The sequence below is a fragment of the Sturnus vulgaris genome, chromosome 3 (assembly GCF_052056855.1).
Source record: "Sturnus vulgaris isolate bStuVul1 chromosome 3, bStuVul1.hap1, whole genome shotgun sequence".
NCBI lineage: Eukaryota > Metazoa > Chordata > Aves > Passeriformes > Sturnidae > Sturnus > Sturnus vulgaris.
Window position 1 is genome coordinate 113,317,443 of NC_142245.1, and position 27,614 is coordinate 113,345,056.

The window sequence follows — 27,614 nt, forward strand, 5'->3', positions numbered from 1 at the left end:
AAAATTACTCTCAATTTATCACCTTACTAAGCTACAGCTGAAATGATTACAGTAGGCTGCCTGTGGGCTGGCAGTGTGGCAACTTCACATATACAAGAGTAAAAGAAGAATGAGAAAGAGCCATAAATATAAATTTATGCATATCTATGTAGCTAGATATAGATGTAAATTTATGTATATACATAGATACAAACAGATATAAATAGATATATTAGATATAAATAGATATATTAAATAGATATGTTAGATATAAATAGATATATTAGATATAAATAGATATATTAAATAGATATGTTAGATATAAATAGATATATTAGATATAAATAGATATATTAAATAGATATGTTAGATATAAATAGATATAATTTATGTACATAGCTATAGATATACATGAAGGGAAGGAATACTAAAAAACCTCCATCCTTCACCAACAAGCAGGGGCTGGGACACCCTGAGAAGTGACAGAAAATCAACCTATGGATGTAGTTCTCTCCCTCTCTCCTCCTCATGGTGTCCCCTGTCCAGGAGGACTCCCCAGCTGGGTTCAGGCTGAGGCACAGGTGACACATCCTGGCAGGCCAGGTGAGGCTTTGGGGAACTTTTGGTGTTTTATTGCCAAATCTGGGCAATGAATTGATTGTGCTGCACAAATTGTCTGCTTTGGGAGAGAACTGCTACAAGGACTTGGTCCTTTGGCTGCCCAGTGCAGAACAGAAGCCACCAGGGGAGCACAGACACACCCCGGGAGCATTTTTGGGGTTAAAGGCAGGAAGGAAGCACTGGGGAAAGCAGCAGAGAGGAAAGAAGAAAAGCACAGTAGTGGAAATAACAGTGCAGGCGTGGAAGATAAACCTCAACACTGGCAAAAACTGCTCTGGATGGTCCAGAGAGCTGTGATTCAGCGCTGAGGAAAACATCCAAGAGTTCTCAGCTGAAGAGAGGCCCAAGTTTCCCAGGCTGCCCACAGGGCAGGGCTTTAATCACCCCTGCAGGAGCCCTGACTCACCTTAGGGCAGCACAGAAGCCACAGATGTGAGTCAGGGCTGATAGACAAAACCACAGACTTGGCAGCCCCGGGCATGTCAGTGTGCAGCCCCGGTGTTAACACTTTAATCACATCATATTCCACTTCTACTGTTTGGAAGCCACCAATAAAAGAAATATTATTTATGCAAAGCAGAGGAGATGGAGAGCCAGGCCCTGCCCTTACAGAACCAGAACCTCTTTGATGACTCTGATTTATATTTATCTAAATAAGACCAATTCTCTGACATCATTTCTTAACCATTTCTGGGTTTAACACCCAGAGTGTTTCTTGTCCTCATTTAGAAGGTGCAGTAGGCACCAGCAGCCATTTAGTTTCACCAAAGTGCTGCAGGATACAAAGACACATCCCATATCGTGGCTGACAGCTTCAGCACAAAGCCACACAGCTCTGCCAGGGCTCCTTGTTAACAATGTATTGTTCTAGTGACTCAGTGCACTGGAATGCTATCAGGTTTATTCATAGCTTTTCTGATAGAGATTTTAGATTAGACACACAAATCTCTGCTTTTTAGAATAAAAAAAAAAAAAAAGAATAAAAGGTTATGGCTTGTTATCACATGGAGCATCAAAATTCCTGGTTTCTTTTCTATGGTTAAACATACAGAGAACTTCACAGCAAAAGGACAGGACCTCAGAAACCAAAGGTTCTTTCAATCTTCTAGTAAGAACACTTAAAAGGAGAAAAAAAGGACCAAAAATTGGAAATAGTGAATATAGTGAAGATGGTCAAAAACATGAAGCATCTCTGTAAGGACTATTGAATCAATTAGGACATTTTAGTTTGGAGAAGAGGCCCCTGACAGGGGACACAGCAGGGATTTACAGAATTTTATGCAACTGCAAATGACAATTCCCCAAACATGAACTTCTTACAGTACACGAGCTGGCAGCAGGTGCAGTTACCAAAAGGAAGTGGTTCACCACACAAAGTTAAATTTTGAAATGCCTGGACAGAGGCTGAAAGCACACAGGGGGTTCAACCAAGAGCTGAATAAACTGATGGGAGATGAGGCCATTCCTACTGGCATGGCTGGAGACAGGACAGACCCAGCCTCTCACAGCTCAGGTGATTTTTTTTTTTTTTCCACATTCTGAGTTTTTTAAGAAGCAAACAAAAGTCCCCAGCATCTTTGAGGAGAACAGCAGCAAGAAGCAGGAATTCCACCCCTCACTTGCCAGGGCTCCTCAGAGAACTGCAGGAGGTGCAGGCAGCACAAACCCTCCCTGCCATACCCAAGTGCTCTCCCCCAGCCCTTCTTCACTGCAGCTGTGAGCAAAGTGACACGAGCCCCAGAGAAGCACAGGAAACACCAGAGCCACGCTCATGTTCATGTGGATGGTGCCACATCCTCACAGGAAGGGCCCTGCTACCAAACTCCTGCAGAACTTGGCTTTGCTGCCAAGCCAGGAAGCCTCAGGAGGTGTCTGAAGATGAGTCTCCTGAAAGTATTTTTAGATTGCAGGCCCAACCCCGTTATTTAGATATTTAGTGTCATGGAGAGAGTCTTGCATAAGAATGACTTGTTAAGGAGTCCCCTGAAACAGGTTATTTTCCCATTCTGCTCCATGGCAATCACAGACTGTTTCCAGCATCTCCTCTGTTCCAGCTCCCTGCCAAGAACAGCTTTTCCCTCAGCTATCTCCTACTGACCTAAATTCATACTCCTTGCTTTAATCACAGTCTTCCACCCTAAAAAAGACTCCAAACCTGAAATCCTTCTCTCCTACATTCATTCCTTTAGCCACCAGGCCCACTAACCCAGAAGGGCTTCTGAAAGTCAATGCTGAACCTGCTGCACAGCACAGCAGTGCAATAAATGTTGCACAGGCCAAATGATGTCCTGGGGGAAGCCTGTGACACCCGTGGCCTTGTGCAGCGTGCACAGCTGTCAGCCTGAGACTTCCCTCTGCTTAAGATATGCAAAGAGAAGGAGAATTCGATGGTATTGAGTGACTGCAGCTCCCCAAGTCAGCAGATCTGGCTCAGAGCACACACAGGGATTAGAGCTGTCGATGAGCACCTTGGCACGGTGGCACCGTTGGTCAATACCGGCATCGTTTGTCCTTGACGTCACCCTGCTGCTACTCCCATTTTTGTTATTCACTGCTGAGTTTTTCACAGGAGTTCTGTTCCAGCTGAGGGGAGTCCCTGCTGTGTTTGGCAGGGCACAAAGATTTCCTGGATCCAGAACAAGAAATGCTGCAATACACAGGAACAGACACCTGAGTCCAGGATATCCTGCATGTACTGGTTGGATAGGGGAGAAATGAGGAAGCTACAAGTAAGTTTTCCTCTCTTTCCCTTCTTTCCCAGAAGCACAGGAATTCTGTGCCCTGCTCCCTGGATCTATCCACACCAATCAGATGACACAATCCAGTTTCTAAATGCATTATTTCATCCTTGACTTTCGTTAACAAGCACTTTCAGTTTCAAGATTCATCATCCCACATTATCCCTAGGGAATCACCTGCTAGGGCTGTCACAATAAACTCAACTGCTGCAGCTCCCACACTCACCTGAATTTTACAGCCCATACTAGAGCATCCTCCTGGCTTCCAGACACCTGGACAATCAGGCAATTCCTTATTTCAGTCTGGCCACACCACTGCACCACGTGGGCCAAGACGTTCCAATAAATGAGTATTTACTAGCTCAAGTATTTACTCCCTCACACTAGCGAGTTCTAAGATGTTTGCAGACACCTCATAAAGCACAGGCTCATTATTACAGCCCATTAACACGCATGCAAGACATTTTAATGTGTAAAAATTCCCCATGAAATAAAAATTTTCTCCTCCACTTTCAGGGCAAACCTGCCATCCTTACCATGAACTGGACAACGCTTTCCAGTGGTTTTTTTTTTTTCCTGCTCTTTTCCACCCACCAGTCAAGCCAAGCCTCATTTGGCTAATTTCATAGCACTCCTTTATGAGTAACCCTGACATGTGCCATGGCAGGTCCCTCATCCACCCTCCTCACTCAGTTCCAACACCTCCAACAAGGCTGGAAGAGCTCTGGGGAGCATTTCCCTGCAGCACAAGAAGCCTCAGGTGACACCTGGAGACCTTTAGTGTCGATTCCCCACAGCCCTGAGCAGGCACCAGATGGAACTGCAGCAGTTCTCTCTGCTTTGCCACTACTGAAAGTGGGATGAGGACACAATTTACTACTTCAGATAAAAGGAGTTCCCAAAACAAGAGTTAAGCCAAGGAAGCTTGTACTTTTAGGAAAACAGTATCCAAGCATGCAGACTTAATGCTGTGTCCCAATGGAGGCAATTTAAGGCCGAAATCAGGCACTACAGAAAGTTTTATTCCTGAAATATGAAGGTACTCACTGTACACAGTGATCAGCTGGCAAACTGGAATCTGTCCCTCTTCTGTAGTCAGCTCTCTACTCATCTGTCTGGAGCCTGATAGAGAGGAAAAGGAGCTGTAAATATAAAGTGACCAAAATTTTTTTTATTTTTTTTTTTAATCAAGAAGTAGGCCAGGTAATCAATGCAAAACAGACAAGGTCATCTCCCCAGCTCTGAGGTCAAGAACTCAAAGCACCTGCAAACCTCTCAACAAAATCTCTCAAGCAAATGCTGTGATGCTTGAAAACAACTACAGCACAGGCTGCCTCTGGAGGCTGGTGAGGTCAGAGATGATCCAGCCCAGGAGAAAAGCAAGGTATTTATACATGAGAGCAGCAGCAACAGCTTCCCAAAGCCACTTACTCCGGGGACAGTGAGTCACAGCTCTTGGTGACACGTCCTGATCCCCACAGCACCATTGCACACGCAGGGGAACAAATGTTTGTGCAGCCACGGTGCTGAAGGGTTACACGGGCTCTGATCTGGAGTGCACCAAAGAAGTTCCCTTCAATACATTTGTTGTTTCAACACACTTTATCCCCTTAATGAGGAGCCACTGAAGTTCTGCTTAAACCCATTTTGATGAAGGAAAAGATTATCCATAGAATTGCCAGGCGTACATGTTGGTATACATCACACACAGACCAACTGTGCTTCAGGGAGACATTAAATCCCCGTTCAATTAATAGAGACACCTCTTAAAATGAGCATTAAATAATTCCCCACAATGTAGCAAGACAACTGGCTACTCGAGTAAATTGGAATAGAAATAACTTCCCATCTCTCCACCAAGAAAATCCCAATCAAAGCTTGCCCTTAAAACAAGAGGTCAGTACAGAGGGATGAGGGCAGGAATGTTACTACCTCAGTGCTATTGTGTGCTTATATTAAAAGCTCTTCATCAAAAAATTAAATTAAATGGATGCCTTTCATGTTTATCAATAACGGAGCTAATGGTTTTTATGTAAATGCCATTACTTTCAGCCAGATCTGCGAGAGACTGGAGCCACATAGCCCCATCTCCCCTTGCAAGAGACTCCCTTCAGGCAGCCAATCTAAATGCAAATTACAATCAAATGCAAAACCAAGAGTTTTCTGGATGATACTGAACACATAAAACTAGGGACAAAGCAGAGATATTTAAGAACAACGCTCCTCTTCTGGAAAGACCTCCTGATCTCACATTGATTTTCTATCCTGAACACACATAAAAATTAAAGTATCATTTTGTTCTTATTTACACTCATATTATTTACCAGCTTCTTCCATTCTACTGCCTTCAGTGTTAAAAAAGGAGGGGAATGTTCTTCTGGGAGACAATCACCTCTCCGAGATGTTTCCCCCCACAACAGGAGCATTCCATCAGCATGGATATTAAATCAGAGAGCTGATAATAAAGCCCCAGTTGGATTTGCCAAGAACAAACCGCACTTCCACATTTTCAGGAGGAAATTTCTTCTTGGAATGGAGCTGTTTTGCAAATGAAGGAAGAAGGTGTTACTACAGGATGGTTATTAAGAGGCAGAGACACAAAACTCTTGTCAGCACAAGGAGCACCATGTTCCTGCAGCATAAAAAGCTTCTTGAAGAACTCTTAAATCCAACTCCTACCTGGAGCACAGATCCAACCAGGACTTTGTCAGCACTGATTAAAACAAGGTTCTAATGGCAAAGCTGAAAAGAACAAATCTTGGCAACTGTGCTGCTCAGTAAAGAGAATGCACAGAGGAGAAGCTGAGATTAAAACAAAAGGTAAAAAGGTGACAACCCAACTGTGGATGGCAGAGTCTGCACGTGAGTCCCAGTGGGGACTTGCTCTAACGACCACAGGCAGCTCCACACCAAACTTCCTTTCCCAAGAGGAGCACAAGTGCTTGGAGGGATGCTGCTAATTATCAATGGGGCTGAATCCACACTCATTACACGGGTGAGGAGCTGAGCACTTTGTGTGCTGCAGGAATACTCACAGAGCAGAACCTCGCTAATTAACATTAATCACTGCGAGACCACTGCTGCAAACGGCTGGATTTTGGGAATCTCAGCCAGCAAAAAACCATGCAAAGTGGGAAACCAGAGGGACAACACAGCCCAGCAGGCGTCTGGTTTGTTTCTTTGGGTATCTGTAATTAAATAATTTATCATTGTGCTCCTGTGTCTACGAGTGAATGTGCAGCCTGTAAACAGAGCACCTCTTGTTATGCAAAGCCTTGTTAAATCTGAAAGTTTGACTGCCTGTGGAAAGAGGTCACCAAATGAAAAACCACAGCCCTGATTACCTTCCCTCAGAAACTTTTCTGGTGGGCCAGCATTTCAGAAAACTCATCCACTTCTTCTTCATCTGTTCAGTCTCACAGGGCTATATTGTTCTGTACACAAAACTTGTGCCTTTCAGTCCTGCAGTTGCTAGGGCTCCCTTCCTTCATAAAGCTGGTGAGGCAAGTTCTGGATCCTCTCTACCAAAAGGAGACTGGGACTCCAACTTGGGCTTTGTCACACTGACCATGCAGAACAACCCATGAGCAATGAGAAAAGGACGAGGCCCTTCCAAAACAAGCAAATCTCTTTTTTTCCGCCTTTTTTTTTTTTTCATGTCACTGCCAGAACCACTCATGATTTCACACCCAGCCACAGCCATGTGTGAGCAGAGTCTGATTTCACAGCCGTGCTCTGACTTCAGCTGTCAAACCACAGCCACAGCAGCAACGTGCCTGCAGAGCTGAGCTGCTCCTACAGCAAAGCCCCCAAAAATCACAGACAGCCACACATCCCCAGCCTCCACCCAAATGCTGCTGCTCAAGGCCTCGACCACTGGCTTAGCCAGCAAAATGAAGATTTTTTTTTTTGGTGGCAAAAAACTTCCAAGCATCACTTGAATTTTGTGATTTTGCAAAGGCAAGGAACAAAACTGGAAATATTTCCTTTCCTAACAGCACCTGTTCTTTGCTGTACAATTCACAGCTACACTAAACTTACTCAGCACTATAATTTTTATTTCTCCTTTCTGTCATCACACAGCCCATGACTTCACTTGCCAAAGCTCAGGGTTTTCCCTTTGCAAAGGTTCAGGTTTATGCACAGCAAAACGGTCTCTTAAACAGTCTTTTCTTATTTCCTTTTGTCAGAGGTTTCATGCTATGATGGATGTGTAGAAATGCAAAGCAGAAGTCCATACAAAAAGAAGCCAGTGTGTGAGGTGGTTTTGTCTTATAAAAAAAAAAGAGAGCCAGGATTGACTTAGGCCTCATTAAAGAGCTCCAGTCTGCATTTTTATTAGATATATTTAGATACCAAGGGCTTAAAAAAAAAATAAATTAAAAGCAGTTATATTCTTAACATATGGCCCTGGATCAGTCACGTGGATATAAATCAAAGTGGGCACAGCAGATTCTCCAAACATAGGCATGGAAATCATTTTAATGTTGCACATGACCTATAAAATTTCAAGCAACACCAAACTACACAATGGTGTGACAGAATTCAACAGGGCTGTGCCTTGTCCCCAGTCCTGGCATTATCACACATCCCTGTGCATATCACAGCTGCTCCAGGAGACAGGAAGAGGGAGGAGAGTAATTCCTGCTAATGAACACACTCAGGCAAATCGGGCAGCATTCATTTTTTGGTGGAGAAACTGAGGCATGGAAGAGGCATTTTTTGCTATAATTCATTTCCTATCATAAATAAAATCCAGACAATATCCCAGCCATCAGCTTCTTCACTACCAAGAGTCTTTGGCAACGCTGCTGTAGCCCAGTGTCATCCCCTCCTCACACCCTGGTCTCTATCCCACAAAACACACAGCTCCAAGAGAAAACTTATTTCCAAGAGCCAGTGGAGCTAATTCTGGCCTGCACAAAGCACTAATTACTAATGTAAATGATATCTCCCCAGCTTGATGGCAATGATAAATGATGGCCAACCATGTGGGCAGAGACTGGCACTGAACAAAACAACCAGACACACCCAGAGCAAGCATGTCTTGCAACCACAAAACACACATTTCTGTGCTCTACGTGGGCAGCAACTGCTGTCCAGAATATTTTAATAGCAGAAACTGCACTGGGGAAAAAAAACAAACCAAAAACACCACCACAACATAAAAAAACCTGAGTACATTCCTCCTCTTAGTCGGAGCCAGAACATAAGAAACAAGCAATATAATTATTTCCACACCAGAAGGAAAATAAACCCAAGAACACACAGAGGGAAAGAAACAAACCTCCAAAGCAGATCTGCAAAATAGTTCAGGGCTTCTGTGCTGAGCTATAATTTCCCAGCACAAATCAGGAGAATAAAAACTAGAGGGAAGCTAACTTTGGGGTGATGAACACCTCGGAGCCCACAGCACTCCCTGCAGAGTGGGTGCCCAAAATCATCCTTCAGCCCATGACCACATTTCATTTTGCCTGAAATGACCCTTCCTGGTGTGGCCTCTGGTACAAGCAGAAAGAAAAACATTTTTAAACGTGAAAACAAATTTTTTTATACATCAAGCACAAAGAGCATCAACCCTACCAGTGACTGCTGGTCCCACCTGTCCAGAGGTGCTCATCCACAAAAATTCCAATATCCCAAGATGATGCATCCAGCATGCCCAGCCCAGGTTCCCCAGCTGGGAGCCCAAAATCCTGGAAGCAAACGGGAGCAGAATCTCTGTGCTCCATGCAGATAGTGGAAGCACGGCTGGGACACACTCACTCTTCACGGATAAGTAAAAGCACTTTAAAAAAGAGCTTTTTTTCCCTCCCTTCACTTTGTTTTAAATGGCTGAAGAATTTCCTCTGTGAATGCTCCCAATTGTGGCTCACGCTGAGTTATTTTTAAAAGCACAGAACCAGATTTTCAAGGCCCTGAATGAGGAAATGCAAAGCTTTTATTAAGCAATAATAGCCCAGACAATGGTCACAATTTCCCAAGGGTCTGAACACGGCAGCTGACAATGAGCTTTATTCCTCCACAAAACCCCCTTCACAGGCTCGAAGGGTTTGCTTTGTATGATCCAGGCTCAAGTTAGGGAGTTAAAACAGAAAGCTCTGTGGTCGTTTTCAGTGTGATTTCCTCCACCGCTGCACATTTGATCAGAGATACAAAAATCACTGGGAAAAGGAGCTGGCTCTTTCCCTCCTTTGCTACCAGGACATCATTTTTTTCCTCGCAGATGGATCCCAGCTGACAAACCGGCCAATATTCCCAGGGTCAGGAGAGTGAAAACAAAGCCTTTCAGCTTCCTTCATTGATATCTGAACCACTTCAAAATGTGGTTGTCTCACTAAAATACTCCTCAAACCTCAGACCTGCTACCACGGGGGATAATCAGATCCAGTGGCCACATCAGCTCTTTTTTTGTTCCAAGCAAAAGCAGCTATGAGGAACTTGCACAGTCTCCAAACCCACCCAGCAGCCAAGGTTTGGCCTTGCAAAGGCTCAGATTCATTGCAGTAATGCTGCCCACAAGTCATTCTCAGCACACCTGAAACAGCTGGACTGGCTCTCTCTGCAGCCAGCATGAGCAGCAGGCACTGCTGGAACACAGAAAGTCAGATTGGTTCAAGATGTCTGCTTAGAACAAGACGAACTGTGCTGCAGAAAGGAGTGATTTTCTCTGCTGGTTATAAAGCAGACCTCCAGAAAGGAGGGGGGAAAAAAAAAAACCCAACTTGATAAACAACCAGATCTGCAGAAAAAAGTCCCAACCTAAATGTCTCCCACACGAATGCTGTCCTCACCTTCAGCAGAAAAAGCAGCTAACACCATAAATTCAGGAGCTGTTCCAACCAAAACAAGTGTAATTTCTGTCCTCCCACCATCTCTCCCCTTCCCTGTCCCACTGAAAGCACAGAGTGGCTGCACAGCAAACCGAGATTACAACTAAACCTCGCAAACAAGAAGTGATCTTAGATTCAATCTGAGCACTTCCCAAACTGCTCTGCCACACAGCCAAGGAGAGACCACAGGAGCTCTTTCTTCCAGCTTACCACAGCCTCCAGGGGTTGTAAAAACACTTCCTAATCTTCTGCACATCTGTCAGTCAGTCCATAACCAAGAGAGCTCGTGTGCCCAAAAGGAGAAAATATTTCAAACCCCTTCAGAAACACCTGCAATGCTCGTGCTGCTGCTGCAGCTCCACCACAGCTGCACACCTCTGGCACCAGAGGTGAGACCTCTGTGTTTCCTGCATCAGAGATCCTTCTCAGAACGGTGCAGACACTAGAAAGTGCTTTCAAAGTTTGTCTACAACTTCCTGGAGGAAAGGAAAAGGTGTTTTTGAGGATTAATTAAAAATATGCTTTGTCCTCCTTGGTGTTTTCAATCGGCCATAAGGCAACAGCCTCCACTATCCTTGGTCTTTTTTACAGTAAACTTCAAGGCCCCTGCCTCAGTATAATCCCTGAACTTGGCTTAAAATGCTACTGAAAAATAATTAATTGTCTGCTTGTGTGTAAAACTGCTGTGTCCAGACAAGTGTGCAGGAATTCGGGGTATGTTCAGAAAATGGATGCACTCAAAGACTGAGGATGCCAAAGGTACCCAGATATTGCCATTCAGAGAATTCACTGAAGCACTTTTTTGTGCAGCAACATCTGTAAATCAAAGCATATTATTTTCCACCCTCGTAATCAAGAGATTTGCTAGATTATCTCGAGCTCTGTCTGGTATGACAGACGAAGCTGTTGAACCTCACAGCAGCTGCCTGAAACGCTCACTCAGGCAAAGAGCTCGAACAATGAATGCAGCCCCTTCAGTGCTCGCTTCCAATTAGGAAAACTCTCGGTGTGATGAGGAAAGAGCCCCTCACAGCCAGAGGAGTGGCCACAGGTGACAAATGTGCAGGCCAGCAGCCATTGCTTGGCAGAGGGAGGATCAGGCAGGCTGCAATGAGGAACCAGAGAGGCTGGGATGTGGTGGGGAGGACAGACAGCAGAACTTTAAAAGGCAGCTTTGCCAGCAAGCACAGCTTCAATTAGAAAGCTGCATTTGCAAGGCCAGACTCCAAAATGCTCCTCAATATCCAATCATCTAACCTGTGCTTAAAGACACACCATTATAGCATGGAATTGGGGATCAGCTGGATGAACTAATCTCAGCCAGATGCTAAAACTACCAGCAAACAGGTCAGTAATGTATCCCACAGCATGCAGGGCCCTGCACTGGGGAACAGTCACACACCACCACTCCTGTACCTGTGCAATGGGGTTGGAGAGGTTCCTCCCAGCTCCAAATCCATTTGCTAAATATTTCCTTCTGTGTTTTGGGGGAAGGGAAGTCACAGCCCACCTCATTGCCAGGAAGCTTTTTCATTGCTACCTTTCCAGGTGATGTTAGGCAACAAGTAATTCATTCCTACACACGTAGGAGCAAAAATGCCCTTGGGCATTACTGACAATTCCAGATTACTACAACCAGAACAGAAATCAGATCGTGCAGATTTTATTCTAAAATTCTGAAAATTACTTAAATCAAGCAAAAAAAGGGACAAGGTTAAGCTAAGATTCATTTCCTGCTCTGCCCTCCATTCCTGCCTGTGAGTGCACACAGGACAAAATTAAATACAGCTGCTCACTTTCAGATGCAGCACAAGAGTCATTTATTAACCTACACAAGGTCCAAACAGGTACCTCCAAAAGCATGGGCTGAGGATAAGTTATTCCAGGTACTTTTTAAGACACTGCTCTCAAAAGAGAGTGGTGACAGATGCCATCTTTGGAAAGATTCAGGACTGTATCTTACTGAGCCTCCACTGCCATCAGTGACCTTTACAGTAACACAATAAATATTTTAGCATATAATGAATTTGCTGCATCACATTTGCTCTCTGAGCTATTGAAGATCAGCCAGGAACCAATCGATTGGAGGCACAAAGCTCCCATAAAACTAAAAGTTACAATGGAGGTCTCACTACCTGCAGCAAAGAGTTAAGGGGTGAAGAGAAAAAAGGTGTTGAAAAAAAAAAACAACCCAAACCAACTCATGAGCTCTCCACTTACATCAACATCCATCAGATTCACTGTACCAGCCCTGAGATCCCTGCAGTCACTCAAGCAGGACTGGCCCTGAAGCTGCATCTTTATTGCTTTGAATTCCAAGATTCATTTATGCCAGCAACAAAATAACCTGAAAAACCCACAAGCTTCCCAGGAGCTGGAAGGACAGGCTCTGAAACACGAGGGAAGCTGCGTGGTTTAGCTCCAGTTCTGCCATCAGCTCGTTTGGATCACTTGGATCCCTTCAGACACCTCCTTGCATCTCCATTTCTTTGCCTGCTTGGAGGTGCCAGGGCTTTGTCATTTTGCAGCAGTGCCTCAGGAACACGTGGAGTTGTTCACCTGCAGAGGTGAACACACAAAGCCAGCAGATACCAGCACTGAGGCTGTTGATCTGTGCCAAAACCTCAACCAGCCAGATTGTCTCTTATTTTTTTCACATCTCATTTTCAGTAGATTTAGAAAAATTATCCCAGGGGTATGGCAAAGGCCCAGAACGTGGAAGATCATTTCATGACATCTGTAATAGCATACAGTTAACAACACCACCTCAATTTTTGTCTTATGACCTCACTCATTGGGAAGAGGTTTTATCACCCTCAATATCTTTACAAACACTCCCCCTCTCTGTCTCCACCAAGTCTTTCCCTATTGCCATATAAGCCCAAGGCTTCTCTTTCCTCCCCTTGAGCTGCAGTCAAGGTAAGATCTTAATTTCCTCTACCATCTGCAAAGAAACTGCTTCCACACCCGTGCCAAACAAGCTGGAATTACACCATTAATTTCAGCTTAGTCAGCTCACCCTACAGACTAAGTCAATATTTGACAGATATTTAGCAAAGACTACAATTTATTTAAATTCAGCACATCGTGCCCACCAGAACAGATAGAGCAGAGATGAGAGTCAGCAGGACTTGCTGCTTGGGGGGAAAAAAACCACCAGATAACCAGAGTTCTTTTGGCTGGAGATCTCCTGTCATTAAAAAAAAAAAAAAAAAAAAAAGGAGGTTAGGGGTAGAAAGACCAGCCCTCCTTCCCGAGAAACAACCAGCATTCCCGGGAATGGGAACGGCACTGCAGGAGTGAGAACATCTCGGCTTTCAGAGAGGCAGGGTTGCTAAGGAAAGCAAACAAAAGGCTCCTTGTGTGCAGCCCACAGCTCCTCAACACATCCCCACCACTGCTGGAGATGGGTGGTGCAGCCCATCCGAGGAGCTCCAGCTAAATCCAGGCTCCATGGCCAAGCCGTGCCCCTCTGAGCAGCCCTTCAGAGCACTTCGTGTTTTTCGGTATCTTCCCAGCTGCTCCACAGCTGGCAGGGAGCAGGGAAATTCTGAGGAAAGGGATTGATGTGAAAACAATGCCAAAAAGGAAGGAGTCAAACCAGCAAGCAGAGCGTGGGGAATAAAATCATAATAAACAGAAAAGATCAAGCACAACTCCACCATAATCTGCAAGTGGCTCACTACTCTTAGTTTTCAACCATGGAAAAAAAATCAACCATCAGCTGCAGGACAGCCCCTCAGCTTCCCACCCCTCACAGAGTTTTTGTGAGATCCTGAAATCCAGCTGTTTGAAAGCAGCACATCCCAGCAGATCTGGATGCTGTGAGTCAGCTCTCACAGATGTGCTCTCTCCCCAAGTGCTGCTTTCCAGAGCAACAGCTCCAGCTCCAGCGTCAGCACAAGGCACCCTCAGAGGAAGAAAAACTGCTGAAGCCACCCCACATGGCAGGCTGGCTAATGACATCCCCAAAAAACAGGCTCACCCCAGATTGGGGCACCTTTTAAGATGAAGTTGCTCTGAGTTTGAAGAAAAAAACAAAAGCCAGAGAAGATGGAAGCAATTCCTTGAACTGCCACTTGAATTTCTCGTGTCACATCTTCCCTCCTCCATCAGCACAGGCAGACACTGCAGCTCCTGGATGTCTCTGACCCTGCTGTGTGTGCCCTGGTTCATCCTGCTGGTTGGCAAAGCTTCCTGTGCTTACACAAGGCCTGGGAAATGGTGCCAAAATTGAGGATTAAAGGAATAGGTCAGTAAAAAATTCCAATAAACAAACCATCCCACGGAGGAGGAGGGGAGTGTTGATGCAAACCTCCCTTTTCCCCAACCAGCCAAAGTCCCCTCCTGTCAGCAGACAAGAAGCACTACACAGACCAGCAGAGAAAGTTGCTCGTGTCTTTTTTTTTTTTTTTTTTTAAAGTGTGAAAATTAAGCGTTCCTTGTTTTGTACGAAACTGGCTGGGAGAGCAGAGTCCAAACACCAAGTAAACAATTCACAAGCAGCCCAAACCAGCTGCAGAACAAGGAGTCTCTCACCCAGCAGTGCCCCAGAGACCCTGCAGGGAGTGAATCTTGCTTGGCCAAAGGAACGTGCCTGCAAAGAGACAAGATCCAAATTCAGAATAAATCCTGTGCTGAAGATCATCAAAGGGATGGCTCAGGATTTTAATTCAGTCACAAAGTAAAACTTAAAGCCAAAAAGATGCATATCAAGGTTTATAGCAACAAAAGGTTTACAGCAACATTTTTTCTTGCCCCTGGACAAACTCTTTGGCTGCAGAAGCTGAAGGAAACCACACAGTGTGGACACACAATCGTACCCTGCATTTGAAAGCAAAAAGAACAAAGCCCTGGTGAATGTGGGAAATTAGAAAGCCTGAACAGATTTCACCCTGGTTTATCCCCTGGCAAATTAGCTACTGTTTAAACATGGAGCTTGGGCATTACATCATCTGTTTGCAGGGGACGGGTTTTTTATTTTTTCTTTTATTTTTTTTTTAAAGCTAAACCATTCTTGTATTCACAGCTTGAGGAAGATTGTTCATTCCAAACAGCCTCAACTAAATGAAGGGGTGGATCAAGCTTTTTGCAGGAACCCTGCAAGCAGGGAAGCACACACCTAAACTGCTTTGCAAGTTCAAACAGTAAAAGATCTTATCTGGAATTTAGCAGGAAATATGGAGCCCCTCAGGTTTGTCTATTCAGATCCAAGGATTTAAAACCTACTTTTTCAAGTCGGGATGTGCAAAACCAGCCTGATGAGGAGGCTGAAATCCCACAGGCTGCTGCTCACTCAGCTCCAGATCATTGTGGCTGAGTCCCATTTGATTCTTCCAGTCATTTCTGTCCCCTGTGGAAACAACCCCAGGTTTCAGTCCTTCAGGACACCAAGCTGCCTTGAGGGATCATCCTGAGAGGAAGGGAAACTCCAAACTGAGCTGCTGCACATATTTCTGGCATCTGTTTTCTTGTTCCAGCTTGGACACTGATTTTGGAGCCTTAATTTTCCCTTGAGAGATGCTGATCTCCATCAGTGCTGTTTTCTCCAAAAGTTGGCAGAAGCTGAATTTTGCAGCACCTGCTCCTTGGCACAGCTCTCACAGAGTTGGGGTTTTTTTTGTGTGTTTGGAGGACCAGGCTCTCAGAGCCTCAACAAGTGCAGCTCCAGGAAGCACACTGAGCAATGGGCTCTCATGTGAAGACTTGAATGCTGAGAGATTTCACACAATGTGTTTTTCTGACCCTTCGTTCTCAAGGGTCGTCAGATTTTTCAAGTGGAAAAATGCCAGAATTTTCAAAAAGGAAAAAGGAAGAAGCATTGGTTTCATCCCTGAGAAGAGCAGGTTTCACACAGAGTTGGTGTGGAGCAAGGCTCTCAGAAATTGGACATTTTCCTACAAATCAAACCCACAGTGGGCTCTGACCACAACCCAGGGGCATCGAGGAACCAGATTTCACAAGAGGTCTGCTAAAACTTTGTAAAAAAAAAAATATTTTTTCTTTCCCTAAATCTGGCAAGGTTCTATGATCTCATCACATTACAACCTCTAAATCTGAAAAAGACCAAAAAAAAGCAAACAAAAAACCTGTAAACAGAATAACACAAAATCAAAACAAACCCACAAAAAACCCAGAGACCTTTCATCATCATGTCTCTAGACATTCAAAAATAGACTTTTCTCATTAAGTTAATAAATAAGTCAGTAAATATGTATTTTGTAATAATACCCAGGATTAATAATTCTAGCTTAAAAAAATTCCAGGCAAACAACCACACCAGAAAGTTTCAAAAACTTCATCTGTGCAAGTCCTGTCAAACAGAGCTTAACCTTTAAAAAAGCAAAAACAGTAATGCACACAGAAAAATAGGCTTTGCTGTCAGAATGTAATTAAAAAACCCAAAACAACTCAATTTTGCTCTATATCAAGATTGCCAGGAGCTGATCTGGGAGAAAAAGTCAAGCAAACAAATTTTCTCTCCGAGATTCCAAAAGGTCATTTCAAACAATTACTAAAACACAGTCATGCAAACAACATGTGCCAATTCTATTTTTTTTTTCAATTTATTTTCAAAATATCTTTACTGCTCCAGTTATTACCTGGAAAGAATAATAATCCCAGGGATCGTGCAGCTGATTAAATAATTGCATGAATTACCAAGGAACCATTAAAACTGCATTTCAAAGAGAATGGAGAACTGCTTGTTTCTGCTTCCTCTGCTTTTACATAACAGTTCCCAAAACAGGTCTCATCTGCAGCTCAGCTTGGGCCAGGATGAAGACATTCCTTCCCATTGGACAGGAAGTAAGGGAGATTATTAATTTCACTTCTCAAAACAGAAAAGCAGAATTCATAGCAAGGAGACAACAGGCAATAAAAAAAGAAGTCTAAAAAATTTGTACCCAATACACATTTTTCCAGTCGTCTCACTACCAAGAACCTTCAAAATGTGGCATTTTCTTCTCTCAGTGCCACTCCAGCCCCATTGACAGGAACTGCCTGTGTCAGCACAAAGCTCTGCTGTACCCAGCAGCAACGAGGAGCTGAAAAATGAGCATCTGATTTTGGTGACCTTCATAGTCATAGACAACAGCCAAGTATTCTTGTTCATTCAGCGTGTTCGTGTAGAACGAGTCCCTGAGCTTCATTAAATCTCCCTCCTTGGTCCTGAGCACACTCTGGGGCTGCAGGGAAGATAAAAGGGTGCTGAGGCAGCTCCCTGACACAGCACAGTGCCTGTGGCACTGTCACATTGCCCATTTCTCACCTGTCCATGCTCAGCCACTCCTATGACTGCCAGGGAGAGGGGTTGGAAAACTGCTGGGTGGAAAAGGACCTGGGGGAGGTGGCCCACAGGCAGTGGCCATGAGCCCAGGTGGGCAAAGAGGGCGGTGGCATCTGACTTGTCCCAGCTCTGAGGTGGCAGCAGGGCCAGGGCAGTGCCCATCCCCTGTGCTGGCACTGCTGGGACACCTCCAGTGCTGGGGACAGCTCTGGGACAAGGAGGACATGGAGCAGCTGGAGCATCCAGGGAAGGGAACAGAGATGGGGAAGGGGCTCAGCCTGGAGAAAACTGGAGGCTCAGGGGGGAACTTTTCCCTCTCTGGAATTCCCTGACAGGAGGGGGCAGCCAATTGGGATCTGGCTCTGCTCCCAGGGAACAGGGACAGGATGAGAGGAACAGCCTCAGGCTGGGCCAAGGGAGGTTCAGGTTGGATAACAGGAGGAATTTCTTCACTTAAAGGGTTGTCCAGCCCTGGCACAGCTGCCCAGGGCAGTGGTGGAGTCTCCATCCCTGGAGGGATTTCAAAGCCATGTGGATGTGGCACTTGGGGACACAGGTCAGAGGTGGCCTTGGCAGTGCTGAGGGATGGTTGGACTCCATGATCTCCAAGTGCTTTTCCAATCTAAACTATTCTCTGATCCCCCTCCAAGGACACTCCAGCATGAAACCTCCCAAGGCACCAACCCTTGCCTTGTGCTCCTTACCACTAAGGGGACTCCCCATCTCCTACCAAAAATCCCTCAAGCAGTTTGCTGTTGGATTTTCAAACTGAGTCACTTCACTGAGGCATCATCTGAAATACAGGGACTTCAGAGCTGAGAGAGGGAGAGAGACCAAGGCCACCCCTTCTAGCAGCAGGCTGTGAAATCATTTCTACCATGTCACAAATCTCAAATTCGGAGGTCAGTGTCAACAAGCACCAGGCAGTACTTCCCTGCCTCACAGACACTCTGTGATACACTCAGATACTATGGAAACATTAACCTGTATTTCCTGAGCAGTTATAAAGCACAGAAGCAGAAGGAGGTGACAAAAAAGCTTGGAGTCCTCAAAAGACTCCACATAAACACACCAACAGCCTGACCAGGGAGATCTCTTGATGCACATACAACAGCTTTTGGTAAACAGGCTAAGAATAGGTACAGGGACAGCAAAGTGTCCAAGTGAGACTCCCCTGCACAGGAACACCGAGCTCACAAGAAGCATTCCCAATACTGCTCCTGCTTCCATCAGTCTTGAGGAGAGGAAATTTGCTTTGGTTCTTTTTATAACACTTGCTCCATTGCATTTGTCAAACAGCTGCCACTTTGTGTCCCAGGCAGAGCTGCTGGAACCCGAGGCTCGCGTGTCGGTACACGCAGCAGAGATCAGAGATGAACACGGAAACAGGAGCCAGATCTGTCTGCAGATTCCAAGTCACCCCTTCCAAGGAAGTGGAATTATACAGAGACACAAGTCAGAGCAAAGCCTGGGTCATGCTGGTATAAACTACCCATAAAGATGCTCGTGGCATTGCCACCTGAGCAATGTCACCTGAAACACAAGCTCAGTGAAATACTCAGCACGTGCAAAAACATCGCCCCCAACATCTCGTTTGACAAGGGAGAAATAATTCTGCAGCTCGGCCTTTCTAATCAAAATCATCATTGTCCCAACAATGTAAAAGTCATCTCCAGAGAAGGAGCAGGTCTGATCCCTGAGGGACGGGGGGAGATCAGCTTGTGTACAAAAACCTGGAGATATCTGCCAGCTCCAGCTCAATCGTTATTCCTAACTAACTACACCCTTGAGACACTGGCAAAAGGCTTGGTGCTATTCATCATTGCCACAAAGTAAAAACAGAGTCAGAAGACCCTGGAGGCAAATGCAAGAAACCAACTGCAAGATTTCTTTGAATCTTTTTTTTATTACATCTTGATTTTTTGTTTAAAATTCTCAGATTAACATCAACAATGACACTTTGCAGATGTTACTGATTTACAGCTTTCCCTGTGAAGAATGACAGCCTCAAACCTCTTTTAAAGGTAAGGAGTGTAAGAAGTTTGCAGACTGTGACAGAACCCAGCAGCAAAAAAACCAAAATGTTTCTGGGTCCATCAGATCTGGCCTGCTCTGGAAGGGAACCACGTCAGAATCAGCTCCACCTCCTGCTTTTAACAACCACCCTACAAGAGCAGCTCTCCCCTTTCTCCAGGTCCTTGTTTTTGTTTCGGGACGCACCCGTTGAGAACTTTGCAAGGAAAGGCTTAATAGCTAATTGTTAGATGCCACAGTAATTAGTGGCACCTTTCCAAGGCATCCATCTCTGGCTGCTTTTCCGATAGCTGGCTCCTCCTCAATCCCCACATTAAAATGAAGGTACACAAGGTAGGCGGCAGATTCATTTACAAGCACCAAGGTCTTCCCAGGAGACATGCCTAAGGAAAGAAATATCTCAGCTAAACAATGCACGGGTTGGTTTTTTCCCTTCCTATTTGCTACGAAAGTGCTATCTTTATTAATTCTCTGAGAACGATGCTAACCTATTCCCTGACATGTATTATTAGATGTACAATGCATTTCTGGGAGTCTGGGCTCCTGTATCACATGGCCAACAAATTACCTCTAAATAAGGAAGACAAGATCATACTGTCTGCCCACCTGCTGGTCACACATCACAGCTTTGATGTCACTACTGCACTTTGATAAAAGGTTTATGACCTGTTTTACTTGCAGACCCTCACAAGTCTGCCTGCAGACAGAAAGGCTCGGGTAGGGAATTCAGGATTGCTCTGCTTAGACGTTCCAGACCCCTTACAAAGAGGCTCACAGCATTGCTTTATATATTTAGGCTCTGCTCTCAACTCCGAGGCTCCCCACTTGTTTGGCAGCTTCTTCTTGTCACAAGCTCCAACGCTTCCACGCCAACCTTTTCCAGGCATCATCTGCATGTCAGCAGCACTCCCCAGCATATCCTCCACTCCACACCAACACGATCCAGAACACATCACTTCCCACTAAGTGCCTACACAGAGCAGACCTGCAGCATAATGACTTCCTCATGCCCGTAATAGAAGCACTAAAAGACGTGTACGAATCGCAGCCCCATGTGCTCCTGCCTTGTGCACGATGCACAGGCACTGGATCACGGGTAGGAAAGATAAAGAAGCTTTTCCCACATTCTGTGACATGCTCAGTTCCATCAAAACCTGGCCCAGAAGGTGGGGAATATGGGATGGGGAAAAGGAAAGCTTCTCTTCACGTTGGAAATGGAGATGTATTGATGGGATAACATAATGGAGGAGGTTGGATGGTTTTTAATTGTATTGTTTTTAATGAGCAGAGAAGCCAATTTGCACATTAAGTGTCCAAACTTGAATTCGTCACCTCTTTGTCTGGATTTACAAAGTACCCAAGCTGTCAAGAAGTGTTCCCTGAGGAAGGCAAGGCATGGGCAGAGAAATGCATTTCCTGCTCTCTGGCACTGTGGCCTTTAAACAAATAGAACTCACTTCCAGATGAATCCATCGATGCCAAATATTCGGGCACAGATTTGAGATGACTTTGTGACACTGAACAGGAAAACAGCTCATCCAGAGGCAAATTTTGGAATCCACATTTCAGGAAATGCTAGTACCAAAACACAACAGGAAAGAAAACAAACCTCAGGCTACCTGCACTGTCACTGTCCCTAAGACTAAAGTCAGATGAGAAGATACCTGGAAGTATTTTGAACCATAAAAGAAAGCATTTTATGATATAAGACAGGTAAAAGACCAAGCAGCTGGGCACTGTGCAAAGTAGGGGAATAAAAATGTTACTTCTGCATTGGGAAATGTTCTTGACATTTTCTATTAGAAGAAACTTGGAAGTATTTCTTAGGATCCGTGGGTTAATCCCATATTCTGATACCACTCTCAGGCAGGCATTTGCATTAGAAAAGTGCTACATTTCCTTAATGCACCAAAATTCACAGGGAAAGGGGAGGGCAGAGGATAGCAGAGAAAACACAAACCCCGACTCCAGGCAACGAGATTCCAATCATTTAAGAAGCTGAGTGCAAGAGCAGAAATTCTGACACTCATTAAGAATATGTGCTTTAAAATAGTCCTTATTAGTGGCTACAGATTAACTGCTGGTTTGGAGGTTTAGGGTTCTGTCCCACCCAAAAAAAACCTACAGGATTGTTTTGATTGATTAATAAGTCTCAATTTTCTGTATTTCACTCGATTTTACCCTTGAGGAACAGATCACTTTGTAGTGTTATTGGTTATGTCAACATAGCCCTGAGAAACCATTATCCATTTACCACCAATTAGCAGGGACAGATCATCAAATCCCAGAATGGTTTGGGCTGGGAGGGACCTTAAAGCTCATCCCATCCCACCCCCTGCCATGGGCAGGGACAGTTTTCCACTATCCCAGGTTGCTCCAAGCCCCATCCAACCTGGCCTTGGACACTTCCAGGGATCCAGGAGCAACCACAGCTTCTCTGGGCAACCTGTGCCAGGGCCTCCCCACCCTCCCAGCAAAGAATTCTTTTCCTAAAATCTAACCTAAACCTGCCCTCTTTCATCCGAGATGGATTAGTCAGACCTCTAAACTGCTCTTGCCGGTAACAGGCATCAATTAACAAACAGCAATGACTTCACAGCAACGGGATTTCAATTTGCACTTCAAAACTGGCCCTGCAAGAGCTGTAATAACATCAATTTACCTGGTGGGCCAGCGCTCGAGGCTTCCTACGCCCAGGCAGCCCGGGGATCGATGAGCTGCAAGCCACGGAGCTGCACATGCTTCTGTCTTTATCCTTCCTAAACAAACCCCAAAACCTCAAACTGGCTTTGCACCTCTTCTCAGGCAGCATCCACCAGCACGATTTGCATGTGCTGAGCAGCCAGAGCCAAACTCAACCACGACAAGCCCCAGTAAACAGCACTTTCAAGTGTTCTCCGAGAAGAAAATTCTGCTTTTGAGGATTTTTTGCAGCCCCACAACTGCAGCTCATTACTCGTGCTGGTTTTAGCCCAGCAAGCACAGCCTGTGTCAGCACGGGTGGTGGGAGACAAATGGAGGCCCCAGCTGCATCCCCCCAAATCCCATGGAAATGCTTTCCCCACTGCCAAGCCACACAGCAGCAGAGATTTTTTTTTGTCTTTTCGGTATAGAGTGGTATATCCAAACAAGCCTGTGAGTTACACTTGTCTTTTTCACATGAAAACAAACAAAAACCACCAATACTTTGCTTTTTGGGTGGTGAAAACATAGGAATCCCGCTCTGGGTTTCACTCATGAGGAGTAACACCAAATATTCCACCCTGAGTTAAAATCCCAGAGTTAGGAGCTGCTTCAATATGTTCACAGTTTGCTCCTTCTCAAAAAATGAACGTATTTAGCACAGATTGCAGGGAAAATCTCTGGTGATGGTCCCTTCCAGTTCACTGCTTCTGTGGGGTCTCCAGAGCAGAAAAATTGTCTCTGGACCAGGAACCAATTCACAAAGGGCTGCCGTGATCTTGGCATCAAACAGGTAACATCTGTGGTTAGCTGCAATTCCCAGCCTGCTGAAAACATTACTGTGGGCAGCACGAGGAATGCCCTGGGAAAACAGGCAAGGCAACTGGGAGAGGTGATAGGAGTCAAAGAGTGAGGAGAAAAAAAAATCAGACAACAGAGACTGCAAGGAAAAAACAACACACAAACAAAACAAAACAACTAACACACACAAAATATACATGGCCAGAAGGAGAGAGACAAACTAAAAGCTTAAGCCAAAGGTGTCATGACATTTCAAGAATTAATAGTCATGGGAAGCAAGCTCAGGAAGGGCTCTGGATCCCCATAAGCAAACAAAGCTTGGGAATGCATCACTAACATTCAACTCATCAGCTAAATAGTCCCAGAGATCCACAAATATTCAAGGGAAGATGATGATGATGATAATGGTGATGATGATCTTTCCCAGCCCATCTGAACGGCACACAAACAACCCTCCGATTGAGACCCTAAGTGAAGGCAATTCAACAATCAGATTTTACTTGTTCCCAGCATTTGCTGCTTTTGCTCTGACTTGGCAACTGCCAAAACTCATCATCACGTGTAAACAAACATGAGAGCCAACAGTCCCCACTTGAAAAATCAGAGAATTCCAGAAAACTGCTCTGGACTTCCTTTCTGCAACACAGCATCAAGAAGTTCAAGAACTGTCTGTACCACAGCTGAGCTGGTGGAAAAATTTACTCAATGAAAGCAGGCAATTACCCCAGCTCCAGAATCCCTGAACACCGAGCTGAACCCATGCAAACTCCCATTTCTGGAACGAGAAATGGAAAAGCAGAGGCATCCCAAAGGCCTGAGTGGGTAGAGATAACACTGCATGATAACAACTGGGCTCTCAGATGGTACGTGAAGTTAAGGGATTTGTCAGGGGGAGATGAATCTCTCTCCCCATCATCACATAATCAGACTGTGGTTCATTTCTGATGCTATTTCTGCATAGAAAGGAGTTGAAGATTACTCAGTACTTGATAAACCCCGCCAACCCACGTTCCAAGATGTTACTATCTCGGATATCATAGATTTCTCCATGAGAACAGAAATATCTAAGATAATCACCTGCATGTGACACTCCTCTAAGGAAACAAAGTTACTTAATCTTCTTTACACACATGAGCACAAGAAACCCAGGCACTTTAAAGGCAAGTTATCATATCACAGTATCAACACACTCGATCTATCAGACTCACGCAAAAGCAACAAGAGGTCAGAAACTGGTCAATGTTTGGATTTTAACGTGCACACAGCAACAGAACAGCTTATCTAAAGTGCTTCTCAGCATCTCTCTGAATCCTTAGTACCCCCTGAACAATTTCCAGCCCCTTCAGGCTCCAGATTGTTTGGGTTTGGACGGTAACGGGGCATTAGCCTGTCGGCATTAAGTTATTATTATCGCCACACAGGTAAAATTTTTGGTAAAGACCCCGATGTTTCTTGAGCAGGAAGAGACCTCATGTGGGGAAAACAGCTGGGAAAAGAGAATAACACGAATCTCAGCAAATAACTCACAGCAATAATTAGCAAATAACTCACAGGAGTGCAATACCAGCCACGCTAAGAAGCCCAGAGTGAGGGCAGCCTCGTCCTTGCTGTCCTCACCACCTCAGAAGGCAGAACCTCAGCAAGAACCACAGGGACCACAACTCAGGCACTGCCTCAGAGTGAGAGAAATGGGTGGACGTGGACGTGATGGTCCCTGAAAAGCTGGGGATCCACAGGCAGGACAAGGAGGTCTCAGGATCCTTGCTGGATGCAGGAGAGAGGAGAGGCAGGAAGGCTGGAGCCTGTCAGCAGCACCTGGGCACCACCATGAGGGTCCCCTCCACAGTGTCCCTCACTCTGTCATACCCCTACAGTGCCCCTCATGCTGTGAGGGACTCACTCACAGCCCACCAGCCCTGAGGGGCTCTCCCAGCCTTGTGGAGGTCCCCCATTGCAGTGCGACATGCCCACAATGTTTCTCACGCTGTGAGGTGACGAGGGAGTCCCTTCACAGCCTCACCAGCCCTGAAGGAAGCCCCAGCCCTGAGGGAGCTCCCGCACCGAGCCCCCAGCCCTGAGCTGTGACCCCCTCACAAACCCCCATTTCTGAGGGACCCCCCTCACAGACCCCCCAGCACTCAGGAACCTCTCCCCAGCGTGCCCCCAGCCCTGAGGGATCCTCGCTCACAGCCCCCCCGCCCTGAGGGATCCCCGCTCACAGCTCTCCCCAGCCCTGAGGGATCCCTCTCGCAGCAGCCCCCCCAGCCTTAAGGGACCCCCATCAGATTCCCCCAGCCCTGAAGGACCCCCGCTCACGGCTCCCTCAGCCTTAAGGGACGCCAGCTCAGAGCTCCCCCGGCCCTCAGGGACTGCGCGTCCCCCTCCTGCCCTCAGGGACGCCCCAGCCGAGCCCACCCCCCCCCCCCACGCCGCCGCTCCAGGGGGCTTCCCCCGGACTGTACCATTCCCGCCTTACCCGGCCCCACGGGTTGCCGCGGGGGGGTGGTTCCGGGGGGGTGTTACCGCTCTCCCACCCTCCTCCCTCTCTCCCCGTGCGTGGTACGGTCCGCTCCTACCTCTCGGCGCCCTCACTTCGCCCTCCCGGCGGAGCCGCGAGTGGCTGGGGGGGGAGCCATAACCGCTGCCTCGTCTTCCCGCTCCGTCCGCCCTCCCCTGCTCCCCCCCCACGGGCCGGACACAGTTGGTTTATTCCGAGAAGCCGGCCGGTCTTCTCCCCTTAAACCGCTGGGTCTCGCACGTCTTCGGCCATTTCCGACCGAACCGGCGGAAGTTGCCGAAGTGGCGGCGGAACTTAACGAAGAGAGGCGGCGATAGCCGAAGCGGGGGCGGAGATAGGCGAAGCGGGGGCGGAGATACCCGAAGGGTTGAGGGCGGGGAGCAGCGAGACTCTCGCCTCCGGAACCTGCCGGGAACAGCCGAAGCTTCCCCCGGCTCGGCTCTCGCCACTGCGCACGCGCGCCGCGCCCGGGCGCGTTTTCCCGCCTAAAAGACAGGCGGGCGCCCCCCGTCCCTCACACCCTCCGCTCCCCTCATGGCGGAGCCGCCATGTTGTCAGTGTCCGATGCTGCCTCGACGGGGGCAGCCGCAGCCCGGCCCTGTCGGCAAGTAGCCCTGTGTGTCTCCCTAAAACCCTGTCAGTGTCTCCCTGGAGCTCAGTCTGTGTATCCTCCAAGAACCTCATGAGGATGCCCCCATGGAGCCCCTTCATGCCTCAGCCCTGTAGTGATGTGGACACAATGGTTGCCACTGACCCCCTGGGAGACGTCCAGGTGCCTTTTGGCAAAAGGGGTTAGAAAAACAACTGTATTGTGTATTTTAATATCAGCAGATATTAAAATAGCTTTATGGTTTGGAGTTTGTTACAAAATAACATCCAGATCCAAGCTGGAGGGTTGGTGTGAGCAGCATCAGTGCTTAAATGCTGTGAAGTCAGAGGAGCCACGTAGAAATCAGCGACTAGTACCAAACATAGCATGCAACAGATGGTAACTGAAGCAAAAGAGGGGGGAAAAAGCAATGGAGAAATAAAAGTGGAGGGGAAAGGCAAGTAACAATGCCAGCATGTTCTCACAACAAAACCATGTCCCACAGGTCCAGTCCTCAGTTTATGCCTTCTAATTTTATATATTAAGAGCTCCATGAAAGGTATTTGTATCTATGGCAATCAAATTCCACACCAAAACACACAATATAACAGCTTTGGGGGAATTAGAGAGTTTTTCACAGGAAGAAATGGAGGTTTATCTCCAGGAGCAAAGAGGGTGGTGTGTTTCTGGCCGAAAAGCTCCCAGGAATCTCAGATTTAATAAAACATGAGCACTTCAAAACGGCGAAATAACCACTTTTCCATCACTCTGCACTTTTTAACAGTCATTTACACATGTGTAAAGAATGCAAGGAGAAACTAAACTTTTATTCTGAGATGAAAAACCCGCGAGGGGTGAGGCAGGGGCACAGGTCTGCCCTTTGATAAGGAATACAAAATCCAATCTCACCGCGGGGAACGCGCTGTACGGAAGGGCACGAATAGGTACTGCAGGTTCAAAGGCTCAGAGAAACAATACTTTTTACATTTTATCAGAACAAAAATTTTTAAAAGACTATGACTATAGCACAGTATAAAGACTAAATTAACATTCGAATCGCTGAACACACCCACGTTGTCCTACCACACACATCTGTTCCCACTGTGCTAGGGCTCGGGGTTTTGTATTCCACCCTGATCTACTTGGAGCTCTGCAGGAGAAAACAGGGAGACAATCATTCCCTTCAGGTCCTCACTGAGGAAGAAACACCAGTGCAGAATGTGCACTTCAGGGACAGCTCAGGAGAACAATTCTTCTCCCAGCTCCCAAAAGAAAAGAAGCTGTCAGGATCAGCAGCCAGTCTGGCAAGTCTCCCTTTCAGGAAGTGCTGTCAAGGCTATTATAGATTATATTGACAAAGACACGTTTGGATTTAATCTCTTTCTCTGTGTGTTTCCCCTTCTTCCTCCAACGGGAATTGGTTTTAAAGGGGAGTTTTTAGCTTCCCTTTTACCAAGTGAAAAATCCAGTGCTCCACTGCCTTCTACTTATCCCAAAAGAAAAATTACTGTATTCAAATACCCTAATTTCC

At 46.1% G+C, this 27,614-nt stretch overlaps 1 protein-coding gene across 6 annotated transcripts in view; it reads right to left on the minus strand.

Annotated features, from left to right (window-relative positions):
• EXTL3 (exostosin like glycosyltransferase 3) overlaps positions 1–27,614 on the minus strand; it is a 134,157-nt gene that overhangs the window by 88,127 nt on the left and 18,416 nt on the right. For 2 of the 6 annotated variants that reach the window (XM_088162581.1, XM_088162585.1), the window contains exons 1-2: positions 25,553–25,924; positions 4,386–4,460 (exon numbers count right to left, since the gene is read on the minus strand). The gene's annotated coding sequence lies outside the window, so the exon portion shown is untranslated. Of the gene's footprint in view, positions 1–4,385; positions 4,461–24,527; positions 25,033–25,552; positions 25,925–27,614 lie in introns of those variants that run through there. The other 4 variants (XM_088162582.1, XM_088162584.1, XM_088162583.1 and 1 more) reach the window with 2 other exon arrangements.